At 41.4% G+C, this 22,331-nt stretch overlaps 1 protein-coding gene and 1 long non-coding RNA gene across 3 annotated transcripts in view; both read right to left on the reverse strand.

The window, feature by feature from the left end:
- LOC138915510 (uncharacterized) overlaps positions 1–18,219 on the reverse strand; it is a 47,421-nt gene extending 29,202 nt beyond the window's left edge. Inside the window, exons 1-2 of the long non-coding RNA XR_011421540.1 lie at positions 18,038–18,219; positions 6,693–6,945 (exon numbers count right to left, since the gene is read on the reverse strand). This is a non-coding gene — a long non-coding RNA (uncharacterized lncRNA). The remainder of the gene's footprint in view (positions 1–6,692; positions 6,946–18,037) is intronic.
- Positions 18,220–20,753: 2,534 nt separating this feature from the next.
- Positions 20,754–22,331, reverse strand: part of LY96 (lymphocyte antigen 96) — a 31,554-nt gene continuing 29,976 nt past the window's right edge. The window contains exon 5 of one of the 2 annotated variants that reach the window (XR_011421162.1): positions 20,754–21,757. The gene's annotated coding sequence lies outside the window, so the exon portion shown is untranslated. Of the gene's footprint in view, position 22,331 lies in introns of both variants that reach the window. The other variant, XR_011421161.1, reaches the window with a different exon arrangement.

Consider the following 22,331-nt stretch of genomic DNA (forward strand, 5'->3'; position numbering starts at 1 on the left):
AACGTGTAGACAAAGAGAACAAATTAGTGGTTACCAGGGGAAAGGGAGGGTGGGGGTGGGCACAAAAGGGGAAGTGGTGCACCTACAACACGACTAACAATAATGTACAACTGAAATTTCACAAGGTTGTAAACTATCATAATCTCAATAAAAAGTTACCCAAAAAAAGGTTGTATTTTGATGAAGTCCAATTTATCTTTTTTTTCTTTCATTGCTTGTGCTTTTGGTATCATATCTAAGAATCCATTGTCAAAAACAAGGTCATGAAGATTTATCCCTGTATTTTCTTCCAAAAGTTCTATGGTTTTAGCTCTTAGATTTAGGTCATTGATCCATCCAGTACTTTTGATAGATAAAAGTAAAATCTTCATTTTAAAGTTACAGGGAAATCATATAAACTATCTAAAATCGTTTAAAAGAAAATCAGAAATAAAGTGAGATATTTTGGAATCTTCTAGTCTTCATAGTCTCCTTTCCTGACGGAATATTTGCCTTGTGTCAGCAGCAGTGGCTGCATGTGATCTAGGGCTGGTTGTGGCATGCCAAGGACTTTGGCCTTTCTCCTATAAGCCCAAGCTGAAGCTTGAAGGAGTAGGTCTTCCCCAAGCTGTCAAGGGAGGGGAGAGACTTCCATGAATAGAGATCAACAGGCACAGAAGGAACCTAGAAAGATGGGCAGGCTAAATTTGAGGGGCTTGATGTGGTATGCCAAGGACTTTGACCTTTAACCCATAAGCAATAGAATATATATAGCATTATATCTCTGAACACAGAGGTTGGATGCTCCAGAACTCAAAGACACAGAGATGTCCAATATATTGTAATTGTTCTGGTAAGGATGACATTTTCGGTTTGTTTTGTTTTGGTTTGTTTTTTGAAGTTTATTTTTTTATTGAGGTAACATTGGTTTATAACGTTGTATAAATTTCAGGTGTACATCATTATTTCAATTTCTGTGTAGACTACATCATGTTCACCACCCAAAAACTAATTACCATCTGTCCCATACACATGTGCCCTTTTACCCCTTTTGCCTTCCCCCCACCTCCCTCCCCTTTGGTAACCACCAATCCAGTCTCTGTATCTATGTGTTTGTTTGTTGTTTTTATCTTCCACATATAAGTGAAATCACATATTTCTCTTTCTCTGTCTGACTTATTTCACTTAGCATAATATCCTCAAGGTCAACCCATGTTGTCACAAATAGCAAGATTTCATCTTTTTGATGGCTGAGTAGTATTCCATTGTGTGTGTGTATGTGTGTGTGTGTATACACCACATCTTCTTTATCCACTCATCCATTGATGGGCACAAGTCTTGGCAGTTGTGAATAAAGCAATGAACATAGGGGTGCAAATATCTTTTTGAATTAGTGTTTTTGTGTTCTTTGGATAAATACCCAGGAGTGGAATATCTGGATATTATGGTAGTTCTCTTAGGATGGCATTTTTGATAGCAAATAGTAAAGCTCAGAACCTGCCATGGTAACTGGAAAACTAGATCACCCAAAAGAGGTTTGGAAGGACTAGGTGGGCCTGGAGTCACCCCAAATGTTAAGTGAATAGACTCAACTTACCTCTCCTGAGAGAATATGATCCCTTGGGCTATGGGAGAAAACCAGTAGGGCAGGAGCGACCGGACCACCCACAACTAGCTACCTGAAATGAAGTTGGTTGTGAGTTCCAGTGTCCACCCCCTAGGTTTCACAGTGAAGACAGGGGTAACATCCACCCCCTGGGTTCACAAAGTGAAGATAGCCAGTAAAGTGCTCAAGGGTCAAGGAAATACTCAGATTTATTCTCTTAGTCAGTCACTCTTGCAACAAATTTTAGTGAGCACCTCAGTGCAAGAAACTGAGACTCAAAGGTTGGGGAAAAAACACCCCAGATGTGTTTGTTCCTCTCAAAGAGGAGGTGGTGTTCCATCCAGGTGTTCAACGGGGAAAGACGACGTACGAGTGAAGAGCGTTGTGCTATAACAACCAAAGTGAAGGTCATCAATCCCATAGGTAGTGAATTTTCAGCCAAGACCTGAAAGCTGAGAAAGGACAAAGAAAGGCCAATGGGACTAAAGAGCATTTCAGGCAACAGGAATAGCATGTGTGAACTGGAGGTTGAAGAGATCATTGTCCTTCAGAAGAACGTTCAAAAGCTCAAGATAATTAGAACACTGAGTACGAAGAGCAGGGATAGAAAAGATTTCAGTTACAGCAGATGCCATACCAAAACTTTTAGCTTAGGTGAATGGAAAAGCATTGGAGGACTTGAAGGAGGGAGAATGAGGCTCTGATTTGCACTGTGAAGAGATGTCTCTGGCTGCAAAGCACAAGACAAAGAAGATGCGGCTGTGCATTTGGCTTTGGCGAGCTGGTCATGGTGATCTCATTCCCTTTTGCCAGGACTGGTCTGGCAGTGGACGTGTGACCAAGTTCCAGCCAATGAGACATAAAGTCTCATGGGGAGCTTCTGAGAAAAGTTTCCTTCCATTGCAGGGGTGGGAGGAGATATGCTCCTGCCAAAATTCTTTACCTGAATCCTATCATGAAGAACATCAGGAAAAACCCACATCGAGAGACATTATCAAAACAACTGACCTATACCCAGGGACCATGTGGGAACAAGCGTGAAGATGAAAGCTAACATGCTGAGGAAGGTGGAACGTAAAGATGGAAATCATCTGGGTTCCTAACAACTGTGTTTTGCTACTGAATTAACCAATCCTGGATCCAACTTCAACCAGAACGAATGTGGTTTACTGTTTAAGTCAGTCCCAAACGTCTTCATTTCATAGCACATATTAAAATGTGCTATTTGTACGACACACTGGGGTAAGCAGATGAGGATGGTCATGGCTAGAGGTAACTGTCCCCAGGGGCTTCAGGCCACCCCAGGCTCTCACCTCATTGTCCCAAGGTCTGAAGGGATCAATATCTCGGAGTACCAGTAACCCACCTGCTGCACACTCTGTGCCCAGGCACACTGGTTGGCGAATGCTGGCTTAAGCCGCTGTTAGTTGGGCTTTCTGTTCTTTGCTGCTCAAAGCATCCAACTATCTGGCCGATGACTGAGTCGATGCTCTCTCCACTCAGTCACCCAGCCTAAAAATCCAAGAGTCATCCTGCACTCACTCCTGTCCTTCACCCCCACTTCCCTTAGGTCTGTGCTTATACCTCCTTGAAATCTCCACATTCTTCACCCCCACTGCTATGGTCTTTACCTGAATGACCACAGTGGCCTCAAATCGCCCTACCTCCAATCTTCCTGGTCTTTAATGCATCCTAACATGGCCAGCGACTGCTCTAAAATGCAGCATTCCTCAGACTACCACTCTCCTTTGACGGGCAGGAGGCCACCCATCTTGTGTCATGATCACTTGTGATGAGCGCCACAGATAAACCGTTAAGCCGAGAAGGAGAAGACTAAAGTATGCTGGCCATTTGCTGTTTAACATAAGGTAGAATATATCCAAATTTGTCCCAACAATGGTATTTGTTTTTCATTCTGACATGCTTTTTTGAGTGATAGGAGTTAGAGAAAGAACACCGAGAATTTCTGCAGCAACAATTTACACTCCCATCTTGAGCACTATGTAAGTGGGGGTGGAGGTGAGATGAAGGGAATGATTTCAGCCTTGAAAAAAGGAACGCTTTCTGTGAGCTAGGAGTGAAAGAGAAAAGGATGGATAAATATCCAACGAGTTGAAGAAAGAATTTGAAACATCTAAACTTAGGAAGGCTTAATCTTTTCAAAACAGTAGAATCTGTCTTTGTGTTGAGAGAAGGTATACTGGATATCTTGTTTGACCTCCAACCTTTATCCTTCTCTGAGCCTACGAGGCTGACCTTAGGAACTAAGTCAACAAGACCCTTTCCTCCACATCAGGATGGGATCAGCCAATGGGAGACCTTGACAGGAGATCAGGGCATGGAGGAGATTGAGGCTGGGTATTTTTCCCCCAGCTCCTTCCGTGCCAGGCACCAAGAGTTGGGTGTGTATCTGTACCAAAGGCCACAAGATGCTGCCAAGGCCACCTCTCCATGTAACTACCCTCCCAATGTTCTGGTAACCATTCCCTCGTGTTGTGCCTTTGGGACCATGGTGGTAATATCTCTCCTGCTGTCACTACCTCCAGGATACTATACTATCACCCACTGGTTTCCTTAAATCCTGCACAGATCTTTGTAAGTAATTGTCTTATTAAAATCTCCTCAAATTAGTCAGTTCAAGAGTGTCATCCGTTTCCTTCTGGGACCTCCAAGGATATTGAGTCACAGAATGGGATTTGGGTCAGACTGCAAGAGAAAAGAAAGTTTGAAATGGCCAAAATGAAGAATCTTATAGGCATTTACTAGGTAAGCCCATGAATACATGACACACATGCCCTCATCCTCCCTCACATCTTTTGGGACAGAAAATATTTGAGAAACTGAGGATTTATTGGACTGAAAGCACCAATTAACAATAAATCTAATTTTTATCATTATTAATAATTATATTATTATTAATATAATATGGTAATAATTATATCATCACATTATTGACCACCAAATGATCGATATTTTTCACTATGTGCCTACCAAAGTTAGCTATGAGTACACACTTTTCTCTGGTTTTGTTTCCTCATCTGTAACTAGATAATCTCTAAGTTCCTTTATGACTTCAGAATTCTGTGATGATGTGATTATAATGTTGAACTCAGAAATAAACAAAAATGGGGGAGAAAGAGGAGAGAGAATTAGAGATGGCAAGGAGAAGCCAAGAGAATATTCTTCATGTGTAGACGTCTGTACTTTCTCCACAAATCTTTGCTGACAACCCCAGCCCTGAATAGCTTCTCTTCTCTAAATGTTGATAGCACAAGCGATCTGTGTCACAAAATCCAGCACTCCCTTATACGTTTTATGCCACTCTCTTATCCCTAAACATAGTATAAACATCAGTTTACCCTTGTCTTTATGCCTCCCCACCTGGCCACAAGCTCATCAAGAGTAGATCCTACACAATATATTTCTGTATCCAGTGCCACCACAGCCCAATATATTTTTGCAGATATTCAATGTAAATTTAATGAGTTGAAATGGTGAATGCATACTGACTGATTTCCATGTGTTTCTGCCAAGAACCTTTCCCACACACTTTAATTTTCATTTGCTTTTGTTTTTGTGGAGATGTTTTTACGGGAGAAAAAATAGATGGCATTTTGGGGCTGGAGCTATTTTCTCCCAATTCGTAAATATTTGTATTTAGAGAACTGGTATATTAGGGTAAGCCAGCATGCGGTTACAAAGAGACCCAAAATTTCAGTGCCTTAACACAAAGAAGCCCATTGCTCAAGTAACACAGATTATTCCCTCACAGTTCCGTAAAGCAGACATCCAGTGGGCTCAGCTGATTCCTCACTCTGCATCCCGCGAGTCCAAATTCGAGCTGTCAATCAGCCTGGGCTCTCACCTGGAAGTTCTGGGGGAAAATTTGCTTCCAAGCTTATTCACGTCCCAGTCTCCTTGCTGGCTGTCAGTCAGTCACCTTTTAGCTTTTAGGGACGTCCCTCCACTTCTAGCACACAGTCATGTGGCCCCCTACCTCTCAGGACCAGCAACAGTGCAGCAAATCCTTCTCGTGTTTGGGATCCCGCTGACTTCTCCTTCTGCTGCATCTCTTCTGCCTCTAGCCAGAGAAAGTCCTCTGCTTTTAAGGGCTCATGTGATTAGATTGGACCCACCTGGGCAATCTATGGTAATTTCCCCTATTTTAAGATCTGTCACCCTGGTTATAACTGCAAAGTCCCTTTCGCCATAAAACATAACATTCACAGGCTCCAGGGATCAGGGTGTGGAAACATTTGGGGGACCATTCTGCCACCACATGTGGTGTGTTTTTATACCCATGCCACACACTATTCTGGGTGCTTTACATACACCAGCTGATGTAATCTCCACAAAACCCAATGATTTGGCACTTTGAATATCATAAGCATCTTACAGGTGGGGACCAAGGCAAAAGAGGGTAAATAACTTGCCCAAGGTCACACAGCTTGTAAGTGGCACTGGTGAGCTCCAAACCCAGGGACCCTGGCCCCCAGTCTGTGCTCTTGACCACAACACCGCACTCCCTCTAATGATGCTTCTGCAGCAAGAGCACATGTAGTCACAGAGCATCAGAGGACCACGGATGGTTCAGATTGCCAAGGGCATCCTGGGCTCAGCCAATATAAATTCCTGACTGTTTTTCTTTTCATACTCAACAAAATTATATTTTCCCTAAAATTCTCCTTAATACAGTAGTTGTTTAACTAAACCTACATCAGCCTTACATTTACAAAAAACCAACTTGTCCAGAAAGGCATTTATTAAAGACTAAACCAAGTATACTAATTATTTACTTAATCTTATATAAAAGAGTAATTTCCTAAGAAACATGTTTCGATGTGCTGATTGTAAAGAAATTATAAAATATGGCCTTTAAAACATATGTGATGACTGCCCCAAAATTAAGGAATCTGTTTCTGGGGTCAAGGGAAAAATTGTCTAATACTTATAGATGGTCAAAAGAGATTACTAGACATCATTTCAGTAGAATTCTGGCATAGCAGACTATTTTAGTTATCCATTACTGAGTAAAAAATGAACCCAAAACTTAGCAACTTAACAGATTTTTTTTGTCCCATGGTTCAGGACTCCAAGAGAGGCTCACCTGGGTGGTTCTGGCTCAGCTTCTCTCACGGGGTCACAGTCAAGGTGACAGCCTGGGCTTCAGTTATCTGGAGGCTTGACTGGAGCTGAAGGATCGTTTTCCAAGACGGCTCATCCACCAGGCTGTTGCAGGAGGCCTCAGTTCCTCTCTGGTGGTCACCAGAAGGCCTCCGTTCTTTACCATCTAAGTCTCTCCATAGCGCTGCTTGCGTGTCTTTTTAACACGGTGACTGGCTTCTCCCCAAGAGAGTGATCTGAGAGGAGGAGAACAAGGAAGAAGCTGCAGCTATGTGGGAGAAGTACTATCTGACTCCTGTTGCATGAAACACTCAGAATAGGCAAATTTTTAGAGACAGAAAGTAGATTCATGGTTGCCTGGGTCTGGGGGGCTTGGGAGGAAATGGGGAGTGACTGCTAATGGGTGCAGGGTTTCTTTTTAGGGGGTGATGAAAACGGTCTAAAATCGATTGTGGCAATGATTGCACAACTCTGAATGTACTAAAAACCATTGAATTGGATACTTTAAACCAGTTAAGTATATAACATGAATTATATAATTATATCTAAATAAAGCTGGAAGAAGAAGAGGAGGAGGAGAAAGAAGGGGTTCAAGAAGGGGGAGGGGGGAGGGCAGGAGTGGTGGGGAGAAGGCGGGGGAGGAGGAAGTTGCAATGCTCTTATGTCCTCATCTCAGAATCACACGCTATCACTTCCACCATATTGCTGGTCAGAAGTGTGTCACTAAATCCAGCCCACACTCAAAGGGAGAGGAATGAAGTTCCATCTCTTGAAGGAAAGGGTATCAAAGAAGTTGTGGGCATATTTAAAACCACTATTTGGACCCTCTCCAGATTATTTGATTCTATATGGTGGTCCATCTATTGACAAAACTGTAGAAATAAAAGTTCAGATGCAGAAAGCTGACAATAAGGCATATGTTCTTATCCATAGCAATACAAACGAATTTTGTCTGTAGAGATACAATTGATTTCCACCCTGAAGAAAGGATGATCCCAAATGTTTCATTTTATTGGCCTATAGGATATTAACCAGTTTTGCATCTATTAGTAAATTCATTTCAGCATTCCTGATTGCCTATACATCTGTTTTTCAAATTCCTTTGAACTGGTTATAACACCTTACTCATTCTCTCATTAATTAATGAGCTGAATAAAATCTTTGACACATACTTATCTTATATTTGCATGAAAATCGTGTTTTTTAACCTTTTGAAAATTATACTTTAATGTTACAATTCATGTGCCTATATTATTCTTTCTGTTAAAGTTGGAGGACAGGGATTAGAAAATTCTCAACACAGTGTTACACAGCACAATATAAAACAAGAAATTAGCATGGCCAAGAGGTTACAAATTTCCAAATTCCTCTGTCCCTAATCTCTGTCTAATGTGGAGCGTCTCTCCAGGGCCATGCACGTGATCAGAGCTCATCTGATAGATATTTGGGATAGTAGGAGTGATAAGAAAGAGAATGTGATGCCCTTCTCAGGGTCTGAGAGGAAAAGTGACTTACCCAAACTACTGTGATGTCTATAATTTACTCTAGAATGTTCCAGCACAAACAGGGTGAAATGTTGGTATGTATGAGTGTTTCTTTTCACCTACACCCAAGAAGCAATTGATTGCCCTACCAGGCATATAGACTCCATACAGCAAGCTAATAATGAGGCAAAAGAGTACCCTGGAATGCAGATGCTGTGGGAGCTTCTGCTGCAGTTACCTCTGATCCATTACAGAAGTTCACCTTATCGGCAAAATGGAGTTATACATGGTTTCTCAGTGGTGAAACTAGTGGTTCAAGAACAATTATACAGGCTTTTCCATCTATGCATGAACTGGCATGCGAATCCAGCAAGCCCTAGTATCTATACCCTTAGAAATGGTGCAGGATTCCTGAATAGTCCCAAGTTTAGCAGCTGATTCAGAGATTTTTGGTCATCTGACTCCAATTCGCCAATGAGCTGGATCCTGCCCCTGGACTGTTGTTGCATTTACAAGATGCTGCCGGGACACCTAAAAGAGCAAAGAGCACAGAGCACAGAATCTACAGAATGACTCTTCTGCACTCACTTATTAATAAATGTCTGTCTGTGTGTGATTGAAATTGGTCTAAAACTTGCTGTCCTTGTAAACCGACAGAAAAGTTGAAAGGAGACACAGAACTTTTACTGTGTGGAAGCTACTGTTATTTACCAAAAGACCGTAACTGACCTAGGTGAGTTCACATCTAGTAAGTGGCAAAAACAAATCCGGGGCCAGCCCCGTGGCCGAGTGGTTAAGTTCTCACGCTCTGCTTCCGTGGCCCAGGGTTTCACCGGTTTCCTCCCATCCTAGGCGCGGACACGGCACCGCTCATCAGGCCATGCTGAGGAGACGTCCCAAGCAGCACAACCAGAGGCACTCACAACTGGAATATACAACTATGTATTGCGGGCACGTTGGGGAGAAGAAGGGGGGAAAAAAAAGATTGGCAACAGATGTTAGCTCAGGTGCCAATCTTTAAAAAAAAAACAGAGTTCCTGTGGAAATTCAAACACTTAAAAAAAAATCAAAATCATATGCACCTGACATCAAAGGCCATGCTCATTCCCCTCCTTTACACTGCCTCTCAGAATCATTGTTTTTAGCTCTTTTTATTATTACTATTAATGTTTACTAGCTATTATTACAGAATATTTCCAGATGACATTATTTTTAGTTTGTGCAAGCTCAATATATGAAAATCTGGAGTTTTCCAGAAAGTGAATGGTATAGCGAGATTCTGAGAATCTTCGTTTTGCAAAAGGTCTAACGAGATTTGATTCCTTTCAAAAGAAAGCTCTTTGGGTTCATTTCAAATGTGATTTAACTTGTGAAAAATTAATATACAGAGAACATGAGCAAAGACAAAGAAGTGAGAAGGATGAAGCGTTCACGGAAGAGTGAGTGATCGGATTTGGCTAGAAGGTAATGTGTATGCTGGGAAGCGCTATAAATAGGCCTGGAAAGGTAATTTTACTATAATTATTTATACATAAAACTCACATGTGACTGTGCCTTATTAGGCTACAACTGCTTTAGTCTCAGAAGTACCTAAGCAAAAACAGACACAAATCCAATTAGGAATGTATTGAATGAGTGAGCCATGCAGAATATTTTAAAATACTTTCTTATTATAACTTAGATATTGTAAAGGGCACATAATTGTACAGATCCAAAGATTTTGAAATCTACCCAGATCAAAATACAGAACATTTCCAGCACACCAAAAGACTTCTTCATGCACTCCAGTTAATACTCCCACCTCAAAAAAGGAAACCCACCAATCAGACTTGTATCACCAGATTAGCTTTCCCATTCATTCATATACACGGAATCATACAGTGTGCACGGTTTTGTGTCTTACTTCATTCACTCATTTTTATTTCTTTGAGATTCATCTATGTTGTTGCAAATAGCAGCAGTTTTTTTATTGCTGTGTAGTACTCCATTGTATGAATATACATATATTCTATACATAATATAGAATATATATAATATATATTATATACATATATAATATATAATAACATAATATATAATAATATATTCTATATGTTATATATAATAGTATATAATATATTATATGTAACATGTAATACATATATAGTATGGTGTATATATATACACACCATGATTTATTCTTCCATTCAGCTATTAATGAATATTTGGATTATTTCCTGTTTGTAAAGCTGCAATGAACATTCTTCTACACATCTTTTGGTGAACTAAGCATTCATTCCCATGAGTATATATGCAGGGGTAGAAGTGCTGGGTTATAAATTATATGTTGTTAGCTTTAACTGTGTTCTACCAATTTACACCCCCACCAGATGCTTTTTTTTTTTTTCTCTCCCCATTAAGTTATGCTCTTTTGTGAAGTGCCTGTTGACAGAATGTAGATTTTACCCAACGTTTCCTGGAGAAATAAAGGTGTGGACTATGTTATATAACATAAAGTAAACCTTCCGCCAAAATCTTCCCTAAATATCTTTGTTCTTTCTTCTCACAGCAGATGCTTTATTTTTTTTTTCTCTCCCCATCTTCTCATAAGGATAAAACAAAATGTAAAATCTGAACTTCGCCTCCCCCACACTCTCACTAAAAATCCCTTCATTCCTGCTCGACAAGATAATAGCTAATCGAAACATATGTAGCAAGACAAAAACTTGGTCCACACCTACTGAGTCATAAGCTTGCTGCCTGGGGAATCCCAGTACATCTCTTTCATACTTGGTTCTAAATCTACTAGACTATAAACTCCCTTCGACTCAAATTATCTTGTTTATAAGTTAATTTCCTTTTTAATTTCTATCTGTTCTCAGTAGAAGCAAGTTCTTTGTTTTGTTCTGTGTTGAATCTCAAGTGCCTAGAAAGAGTGCCTGGCACACAGTAAGTACCTGATAAACATTTGTTGAGTGAATGAACTAAAGTTAAAAAGAAAGTACTGAGGATAATGTAATTGCCAGCCCAACATCCAATGCCCTCTCTGAGAAACCACCCCAATTTCAGACTGACTGTCCACAGCCACCCAGTGAAGCTCATGTATTGCCCGACCTCAGCTCCACCCCTGACTCTGGAGGTAAGACAGGCAGCACCAGCTACCAAATCTAAACCACATAGTCCTCTCTCTGGCCATATTACTATAACCCAATTTCTGCCAATGAGACTCAGGGCAATACTTACTGGAGGATTCTAAAAAAGAGGTTTTCTTGCTCTTTTGAGAGACGTTCTGGAAACCATCTTCTCCTCTCCCCACTGTACCATCACCCCCTGAGCCCCAGATGTGGACAAGGAGGCAGGTAGCCCAGGGGTTGTCAGAGGCTATCTTGTATGCCAGCCTTAGGATGACAATGGAACAATAAAAAACAGAAAAGGAGGACTCTGGGTCCTTGCTGACATCATTGAGCCACTAAATCAGACCAACCCTGAAGCCTGCCCTACTATTTACATAAGTCAATAAATCCCCTTAATTATTTAAGCCAGTTTGAATTGGGTTTTGTGTTACTTAGAACTGAACACATTCTGATACAGAAAGGCAAGGGCATTCAGTCCAGGTAAGAGGAGCAGTGAGAGGAAAGGTAGAGAGGAATGCAACAGCCTGACCCTGACAGGTATTGTGGGCAGTTCAGTATCTGAGCATAGACTAGGAGGAAGGCACCCAAGGACTGAGGCTGAAGAGGTAGACAGGAGTCGGAATATGGAGCTAAATATGTGCCACGCCAGAACATGTTGACTTTATCCTATAGGTAGGAGGGTAACATGGAACTTTTTGGACAAAGCAATGACTTGCTTCAATTTTTATCTTGGACAGGTCACTAGAGGATTAGAAATGGGTGAGACTAAAGACTGAGAGATGGGTTAGGCCAGGAAAGAAACCGTGAAAACCTGAACAGAGTCAGTGAGAGTAGGGATGTAGGTTAGGGGACAAAAATAAGAGATTTTAGAGGTGGAATCCAAATTGCTAGGTCACCTGTTGGATGTGAGGGGCAAAGGGGAAGGAGGAGTTGGGCTGATGTCCACCTTTCTAGCCTGTGTTCCTGGCATTAGGTGGCACCATTCACTGAAATGGGGAATACAGACCGATGAGTTCCATTTTTGACATGTTGAGTTTCAGGGGCTGTGGCATGTAAAAGTGTTGTTTGGCAAGTTCAATAATGTCCCACAGGCTGCTTTTAAACTTTTAAGATCAATTGCCATGTTTTGTGATTAAGTTTTTCACACAAAAATCCAAATTTACCCTTTCTCTTGAAAAATCAGAAGATCTGACCACATTGGGCCAGTATTCCCATATGGGAAACTTACATTTTGCACGTGCCCTTCTATTCACCATAATCACACCCCTCCCTATTGCCTTGCACGCAGCCTGCTCTATCTGGCCCCATTAGGGATCTGAATTTGCAACCCCTCATATAGATGCAATTGCTGTCATGCAAGTATCATCCCCTGAGTCAAGTTCTCCTTGATCCATCACTCCTGTGTGCTTCACTTTCTAGGTGCATTTCTAGTAGCGTCTGGAGCCCCTGCCATCACCAAACTCTCTGGTCACCCAGCTCCGCCACCTGGCCACTCTTCCCTTCTCCTATAGTTGGCCTTGCTGCCACAACCCTGTCCCAAATGGAGTGCCTGGTTTGCAAGTCCCACTGCTGGTAAGCTCTGAGCTCCCATCCAGCATTTTCCCTTCTTTTGTCCTTTTAGCCTTTCTTCCTTCCAATTCCGGAAGGGTAGTTTCTATCAGACCAGGAAAGGAAGGGTCAGAGATGGATCCGCCTTTCCGACACAAACAGAGCTAAATTGGAGGAAGCTAAAGGTTACAGCCTTCGAGGTACATCTGTTTATGCAGGGCTGCCACCAGCACCCTAATTGAAATTGTAATGGAGGCAGTTATGTCACTCTTCTATCTTTTCTTCGTCCCTGTTATCTGCCACCCCCACCAATCCCAACCCTGGTGCTCCCCCCACACGCATTCACACAAATGTGCTCACGTGGTACCCTCCTTCCTACTGGCCAAAATCACCCATCCACCAAAATCTCCTCCCCTTCTTCAGAATAACGTCTGCTCTCTCCAACCACGTTACCAAGTATTTTTCTTCTTTTCTTTTTCCTTTTTCTTTTTTGCACATTCAGGCTCTCTAAATATCTGTATGAACAAACTTTACTCAGACAGCAGTTGAACTTGAAAATTCAGCAGTTTGAATTGAGAAGTTAGTAAAATTGAGCCCTACTTAGGATTTTGGCATTACGAAAGAGAAGCTTCCTGAACTAGACGATCAATAGGAAACGTGTGCGTTGGGGGGGGGGGGGGGGGGGAGCTACAGTCAAATGCAATTCTGGGAAACCACGGAGGAATTTATTAAGAAGCTACTCTCGGTCACACCTAACAGACCAAAGCAAGCCCGCTGAGTTCATCGCTGGAGTTACGTTGATCCCATGTTATCTACACATAAAAACCTGACGTGTACTTTTTGTCTGAGAGCGCGCTGTTCTCATTAGCAGTAATGTCCGTATCGGGCTGCTCATGAACACTGAAAAACAGAAGCTCTTCACTTCCTTTGCCTTGAATTATTGCTTCCTCCCTTGGCTCCAGAACTATACTTGAATCTTATACAGGAAAATGTGTCTTCCGCACATTGGCGATACTCATGCTTTTATTTAGAACAGCCCCCTCTTCTTTTTTCTATTACCAGTGATGTCTTGTAGGTCTTAAGTATTTGTAAAAGGGTATTGCTAACAGAATTGTGATTGGTGGTTATGTTTCGGTGACGGCCATGTTGCTATGATAAGCTTTATCAGCAACAATATGACAACATATCAAAGAAAAAATGTGAAAATAATAGTAATAAGACTAAATCCCACCAGCCTCATATGATATTTCCATTTTTTCATATAGCTTTATTTAGTGCATCCATATTAAATGTATTTGTATTTTTTATATTTTTATTATCACTTAATATATGATAGGCAAAACATCTGTATGTGGTGGTGTGGTTGGATGATTATGGGTGAGTTGGTCATCATTCACAGCAAGTCTTAATTTAGTTAGACTTATTCATTTATCAGTATAACATTAATCTTTATTGGCTGCTGCAACTCATGGATATTTCCTTAAATAGCAATTTAAAATACCATCTCCATTGTGTCTATTTTTTCTATACTACCAAGCAATTAACTCAGTTTTCTGAGTACACTGACCAGGTGTTCCACAAATTTAACTCAATTCTGACACTATCTGCCCGGATATAGCATCAGATTCCACAGGTTAAGGGCTTAATCCCACAGGACTGCCCCACTTCAGACACCAATCACAAGTCCAGGTTGTTACCAATGCTTCTGAATGACCGGCTATAAATCACAAGTTCCCATGACCCCCTCCTTGCATTCGATTAATTAGCTAGAGCGACTCACAGAATTTAGGAAACCAGTTTGCCTATTAGATTGCAAATTTATTACAAAGGATATTAAAGGATACGAATCAACAGCCAGATGAAGATATATAAGGTGAGGTCCCTAATGCAGGAGCTCCTGTCCCATGGAGTTTGGGAGCCGGCATGTGGATGCATTCTGGTTCACCAACCTGGAAGCTCTGTAAACCTGGTCCTTTTGGGTTTTTATGGAGGCTTCATTACATAAGCATGATCGATTAAATCATTAGCCATTGGCAAGTGATTCAACCTCTAGCCTCTCTCCCCTCTCCAGACGTCAGGAAACGTGACTGAAGGTCCCAACCCTCCAATCACATGATTGGTTCCCATGACAACCAGCCCCATCCTTAGGCGCTTTCCAAAAGTCACCTCATTAATGTAAACTCAAGTGTGGCTGAAAGGGGTTTGTTATGATGTCAAGACACCACTACAGCTCTTATCACTTAGGAAATTCCAAGGGCTGTAAGAGCTCTGTGCCAGCAATGGGGTCAAAGATTAAGTATATATTTCTTATTATAAATCACAATATCATACTGTCCCTCCACATTCTAAACAGAAAGTATAACCTTTAACTCTTTGCTTCCCAGCTCTTGTGAAAAGCTCACGTTTGAGAAATCACATTCGGGTAGAATTGCATGAATGTTCTAATTCAAGCATTACTCTATATTCTACTCCTTATCAAGCCAGCTCCTGAATGTGCTGCCTGACTTGGATCTTACTGCTTTGACCGAAATCTACTGTGTCAGTTGCTTAGTGTGCCTCAAAGGATGTTGATAGAATTGGTCATATCACATCTGAAAACAAATATAAATGGAAATATGTGAACATGTGGGCAATCTCAAAAGTCATCAAAGAAAATTTAGACAGTGAGATGACTATTTTTGCTTACCAGATTAGCAAAGATTTTTTTTTTTTTTTAACGGATAGTGAGCACATTACTAGGCAACCACGAGTGACTGGGTCTAGCTAGAATGTCAAGAGTGAGACAGGGAAGACCAAGAGGTTGTCAGAGACCTGATCTAGTCATTCAAGCATTCAACAAATATGTTTTTAGATCCTAGTATGTACCAGGCACTGGGATACATGATGAGGATACAATGACGAGCAAGAAGGATATGGTCCCTGCTCTTGTAAAGATTACAGTCAAGTAGGGTAGATAGGTATCAATCAAATGATCACACTAATTAATGTATCATTGCAATCTGGGTTGGGTTTTCCGCCACAGAGACCACTAGGTGTCCCCATATCCATTCACTCCATCTCCAGGTTCATTGCTAGGCATGTGGCAGCCAAAATGAAGGCTACTCTCCCAGCCTCCCTTACAGCTATGTGTGGCCATGTGACCAAGCTTTGACCAGTGATAGGTGAGTAAAGTAGTAAGTGCAATTCCTGAGCCATAACCTTAAAAGAAGTGGGTGTGCTCTCCCTCTCTTCTTTCTCCCTCCTGATGGCTGGAATGTGAGTATGGTGGTGAATCATCTCAGAGCATGCTGGTGAGGGCAACAACGTAAAGATGTCGATGCAACAAGGTAGAAGGATTCTGGGCTTCCAACATCACGGAACTCCAGATAAGTCCTGGGCTGCCTAGGCACACCCTGTATTGTGAGCAAAAAGTAATCTTCTATCTGATTAAAGTCACCAGGATCTCTGTTTCAGCAGCAGATCTATGTCCTAACTAACACATATTCTAAAAAGATGAGACTTCTATCAGACACCATACAAGGATCACGACCTAGCCTGGGGTGGAGGTGGGCTTCTCTGAAGTCTTGACACTAGAGCTCAGATTGATGGATGGTGGATTTAACCAGGCTGGAGGTTGGGGTAGGCAGGGAGGAGTGGCCTGGGGGAGGCTTATTTAAGAACCGAAAGAAGGCCACTGCGGCTGTAGAGCCTAGGGAAAGACCGTGTAAGAATAATGGTGGAGCTGATGCTGGATTTGAAGGGCTTGAATGCTGTATCAGAGAAGAACAATGGAAAACCATGAAAATGTTTTAAGCAGACAAATGAAATGATCAGATTTGTGCTTCAAATGCATTGTTCTATTTGGGATTAGGGTTAGGGTTGGTGTTTGGATAATATTGCAGTAGTCGAGAGAGAAGTTATGGTGCCTTTGCCTATTGTTGGAGTCCTCATGAGCACAGGACACATGCACAAGACTGTTCACGACAGTGTTGTTTGTAGCAGAAACCATGAACAAGCTCCAGCTGCTCGCAGCAACAAAATGAATAAGCCTCACAAACATTGTGTTGATCAAAAAGAAGACAGAGGTAAAAGAACGTATACGGTATAATTCTGTTCGTATGGTTCAAAAACAAGCAAAATCAGTCTACGTCAAACCCAAGGTACCACTCATTGTAAAACACACCATTATTTTATATTTCTGTATTTATATTTTAGATTTCTTCTAAGAAAGAAAAAACGCTGCCAATTAAACCACGACGAGCCATTATCGTAAGCATAGCTCAACTTCAGATATGTTAAAATATGAAAAAGAGAACTTCTTGGATTTGATAAAGTGAGGTATATTGTTTAGTGATTCATATCTAGGTGATAAAACTAAAAAGAAAAGCAAAAACATTATCACAGAAATCAGGATAGTGATTTCTTCTTGTAGAGAGGGCTGGTTTTGTAATAAAAGAAGTGCACACGGGAGTGGGGAAGCTTCTGGAAAGCAGCAGTGGTTAACTTCTTAACCTAGAGAGTAGTTTATGATCATTCCTCAAAGTGTGTGTACAGGTATACACTTTCCTGCATGCCTGCTATATGTCCCAAGAAAGAAAGACACAGGGACAGGGAGGGAGGGAGGAAGGAAATAGGGACGGTAGGAAGGCAGGAAAGGAAGAAAGGAAGGGAGGGAGAGAGAGAGAGAGAAAGAGAGAAAGACCTAGGAAAGTGGTAAGACAGGTGGAGGAGTAGAACCGAACTGAGAGATGCCGTAAGTGTGGAGGGTGTACGGGCAAAGGCCCTGAGGCTGCAGAGTGAAGAAGGTAAGAGGGAACAAGCCTGGGAGCAGGAAGACCTACTAAGCAGTGAGAGGTATCTAAGCCTGACTTAGGTACCAGCATGAGAATAGAAGAAAGGGAGCACATGGGAAAGACGCTTAGCATTGAGAGTAACCTGGCCTTGGATCTGACCAGACATATTGGTTGGTTGAATGATTTTGATTGTCAATACCATCTTCATAGCCATCATTTGTGGAGAGATTACTACATTTCAGACACCAGCGCTTTACATGCATTGTGTTGTTAATCTTTACCACCACTGGAAATGGTAAATATTACTGTCAATCGTACTTTAGAGATGAAAAGTGAGGCTTAACTCACACAGTTAGTGGCTGAGCCAGGATGCACAGCCAGGTCTGACCAGCACTCCCGCAATTTACTTACCAGTCCCCTGTCATTAGACTCAGGTAGCAGAATAGATTTTCTCTTGCGTCTCATGCACAAAGATTGTGTTACTGGGCGCCATGCTCTACCCAACTTTCAAAATGAGGCAAGCAACTTGATCTGCTGAGATCTTCTTCCATCCTTCAGTTGCTCTGCCCTGAGTCTCTCCACCTTTTTCTAGCAGAGAAGTGCTCCTGAACAATCAGCCTCTATGCTCACCCATAAGTCATGGGACCAGAAGCACAATGTGACAGGCAGCCTCTGCCAGACCTCCTTGGCTGTGTAAACAAGTCAAATGGTGTTTGAACCCTCTGATTCTGTGTTGTGATTCCAGGGTTTTAAGGCTGGGAATTGGGTCTTCCATGAAATTAGAACCAAATCTTTTCCTGTAGAAAACCCATACAGGATGAGTGGGTCAGGAAACATGCTCATCTCCCCCAAAAGGCCATGAGAGATAAGTTCTAATAAACAACAACAACAGGGAAACAAAAACAGGCAGGAAGAAAAGGAGAAGGATTGCTGAAAAAAAAAGTGAAGGATTTTGAAAACAAATTCATAATTTGCCCTTCACAATTTAGCAGAGTTTGCTTTATTTAAGAACCACCTGACTTTCTCACTAAAGCTTTCTTGGCCTTTATAATTGCCCATATACTACCCAAAAATACATCTGGGGATAAACTTCTGTTCATTTTTAGTAAGGATGTGTTTTCTTCTCATATACACAACCTCTTTTTTCTCCAAGTTATACTGCCTTACTAACTTGGAAAATGTGCCCCTAATAAATTGCAAGAGTTTTTGTGGGTGTGTTGTCAAGGTTTGTCATCCATATTCAGTAAGCGTTAAATGACCAATTCTAGGATTTTGTCAAACATTGGCTGGGAAGGTGATGCCTACATCTTTGTGAACACTGACTGTCAGGTTCTTGTCCTGTAGTTGTTCTGGACATCTTCCATTCACTCCTCCAGATCCGCTCTGCACCCTTCTCCACTCTTCTCTGTGCCCTGGGGGGCTGACCTGTAAGGACAGCTGGCTCTCCCACCCTCTGGTTCCATTGGGTTCAGCCCGTGGGGAACACAGCAAGAGATCTGAGGGAGGTGGTGGGTGTGACTCCCTCCCTGTGGGGTTACTTGCAGCAAGTCTAGCTGCATAAAGGAGGTCAGGGGTCTCAGCTATTCTCTATGAACAAAAATTTGCTTCAAAAGGCAAAGTGAGGGTTTGGGTTCCTCTCTAATTTCTGACTCACACTATACGAGCTCTCTAAGCTGTGAGAGCATAGAACACCAAGACAAAAGTGGAAAGTGATAGAATTCTTGGAGAGGGTAAATCATGTTTTAGGTTTTCCTGTTTCATCAAGCCATGGCCATTAGAGATGATCCAGTCCAAACCCTTCACTTGGGAGATGAGGACAGAAAAGCCTGAGGTCAGATCAGTGGCAGATTCAGGTCTGGGACCAATGTTCCCTGGCTTCCAGAAGCCAACCAACTAGAGGGTGAGGGCCCTGGGCACCTGGACAGGTCCAGTGACAATAAACTCTGCCCACCTGGGCACTACCCAGTCATGATCTGAAGCCCAGGAACAGGCTGACAGGGACAAGCCAGACCCTAGGTGATGACAAGTGGAGCTGGCACAGCAGTAGAAGCAGGAGTGGTTGGTGACAGCCACAATAAAGAGGCCTGAAAAGCAGACAATCCGATTAAAAAATAGGCAGAAGATCTGAATAGACACTTTCCTAAAGAAGACATACAGATGGCCAACAGGTGCATGAAAAGATGCTCAAATCGTTAATCATCAGGGAAATGCAAATAAAAACCACAGTAAGACATCACCTCACACCGGTCAGAATGGCTATTATCAAAAAGACAAGAAATTACAAGTGTTGACCAGGAAGTGGAGAAAAGGGAGCCCTTGTGCAGTGCTGGTGGGAATGCAAACTGGTGCAGCCATCATGGAAGATAGCATGGAGGAGCCTCGAGAAATTAAAAATAGAACTAACATATGATCCCGCAATTCTACTTCTGAGTATTTATCCAAAGAAAACAAAAACACGAACACAAAAAGATATATACACCCCCATGTTCATTGCAGCACTATTTATGATAGACAAGATATGGAAACAACCTAAGTGTCCATCGATGAATGAATGGATAAAGAAATTGTATATATATATATATATATACACAATGCAATATTATTCAGCCATAAAAAGAATGAAATCTTGCCATTTGCGACAACATGGACTTGAGAGCATTATGCTAAGTGAAATAAGTCAGACCGAGAAAGACAAACACCGTATGATCTCACTTATATGCAGAATCAAAACGAGGAAAAACAAGCTCATAGGTACAGAGAGCAGATCGCTGTTGCCAGAGGCGGGGGTTGAGGTGGGTCAAGTGCGTGAAGAGGGTCAAAAGTTAAAAAAAAAAAAAGATGGGGCCAGCCTGGTGGCACAGCTGGTAAGTTCGCACATATTGCTTCTTGGCAGCCCGGGTTCGCCAGTTTGGATCCCGGGTGTGGACATGGCACCGCTGGGCATGCCATGCTGTGGTAGGCATCCCACATATAAAGTAGAGGAAGATGGGCACGGATGTTAGCTCAGGGCCAGGCTTCCTCTGCAAAAAAAGAGGAGGACTGGCAGTAGTTAGCTCAGGGCTAATCTTCCTCAAAAAAAAAAAAAAAAAAAAAAGAGAGAGAAAGAAAATGAAAAACAAAAAGGCCCTGAGGTCCAGGCATTGATTTTTATTCTAAAGCACTAGAAACTTCCATCTTTGAATAGTTTAGTATAAAAAGAAAACATGGAAAAGGAAGGTTAAGGGAGATAGTATTTATGGCAAACCCACTACATTCAAAGTTCTGTCATCTTACCCAAGTGCTATACTGTGGTCAGAATGCGTTGATGCCTTTGTGTAAAGAAGCAGAATTTTGAGGGAGTCCACATCTCAAATTCTGTTAGTTTAACTAGAAAGATATAATGCCAGGACCCCTTTATTTCTTTTTTCAAATTAATTTTTAAATTTTTATTTCTAGATCACTTAAAATAAATATTTAAGTAATTTCAGACTTCAAATAGTTTCAAATTTACAGAAAAGTTGCAAGAATAATAAAACTCTCATATACCTAGGTAAACCAATTTTTAACATTTTACTACATTTGCTTTATAATTCTCTGTCTATATATATGTGTGTGTACATATACAAAATACGTGCTTTTTCTTCTAAACCATTCAGAAATAGATTGCATACACCTTGCTCCTTCACCCCTTATAAACAAGGATATTCTCTTACTTAACCACTGTACAGTTATTAAAAACAAGAAACTTAATAAATAATTTGAATTTAATCTATAGTCCATATTTCAGTCTCATTAATTGCCCTAATAATTTGCTTTATAAGCAACTTTTGTCTGGGCCAGGATCCAATCCAGGATCACTTACGTCATTTAGTTGATGTGTCTCAGCCTTTCTTTGTCTTTCGTGACGTGGACATTTTGGAAGAACACAGGCCAGGTATTTTATACAATGATCTTAAACTTGTATTCTCTAACGCATCCTCGTGATAAGTTTGGTGCACTTTGTCTGCAATGCTACCAAAATGGCGCCGTGTCCCTTTCAAGGCGTCCCATCTGGAGGCATGTGATGTCCTTTTACACTTCACTGGTGATTTCGATTGTGATCGCTTTGTGAAAGTGTTGTCTGGTTTCTCCACTCGATAGTTACCATTTTTCCTGTCGTAATTAATAAGTAACTGTGGGGGATACTTTGAATAAACATTGTTTCTTTTCAAACTTTCACTCCCCAGATTTAGTTTCCATTGATAATTCTTGCCTTGAGTAAAATTTTCTACAATGGTTACAACATGGTAATTTTGTAACTCCATTATTTCTTCTAACTCCCCTATTAGTTGGCATTCTACTGTAAGATAAAACACTTCCTTCTCTCCTATTTATTTATTTATTCCTTTATTTATTTTCTTATCTACCAGTAAGGACTCCTGGATCTTCATTTTTTTCAGTGAATAATAACCTATTACTCTTATGTATTTTGATGCACTAATTGACCAGGTTTTGGCCAGTTGGCAACATTTCAAGCTGGCTTTTGAGTGTTTTGGACGTGCCGCCATCTTTTTCCTTTTTAGCACATTCTTACTTTCTGCATCAACACAATGTTTCAGGCTAAGCTTGGACTTCTTCCACCTCAACCTTGAAATCAGCCATTGCTTAAAGAGAACCATTTCCTCTTAGTGGGGAATTGTGTTACATGCACTAAATTTCTTCTGGGGTGTCATTGCTCCTAGACTCC

This window comes from Equus caballus, chromosome 9, assembly GCF_041296265.1.
Source record: "Equus caballus isolate H_3958 breed thoroughbred chromosome 9, TB-T2T, whole genome shotgun sequence".
Taxonomy (NCBI): Eukaryota; Metazoa; Chordata; class Mammalia; order Perissodactyla; family Equidae; genus Equus; species Equus caballus.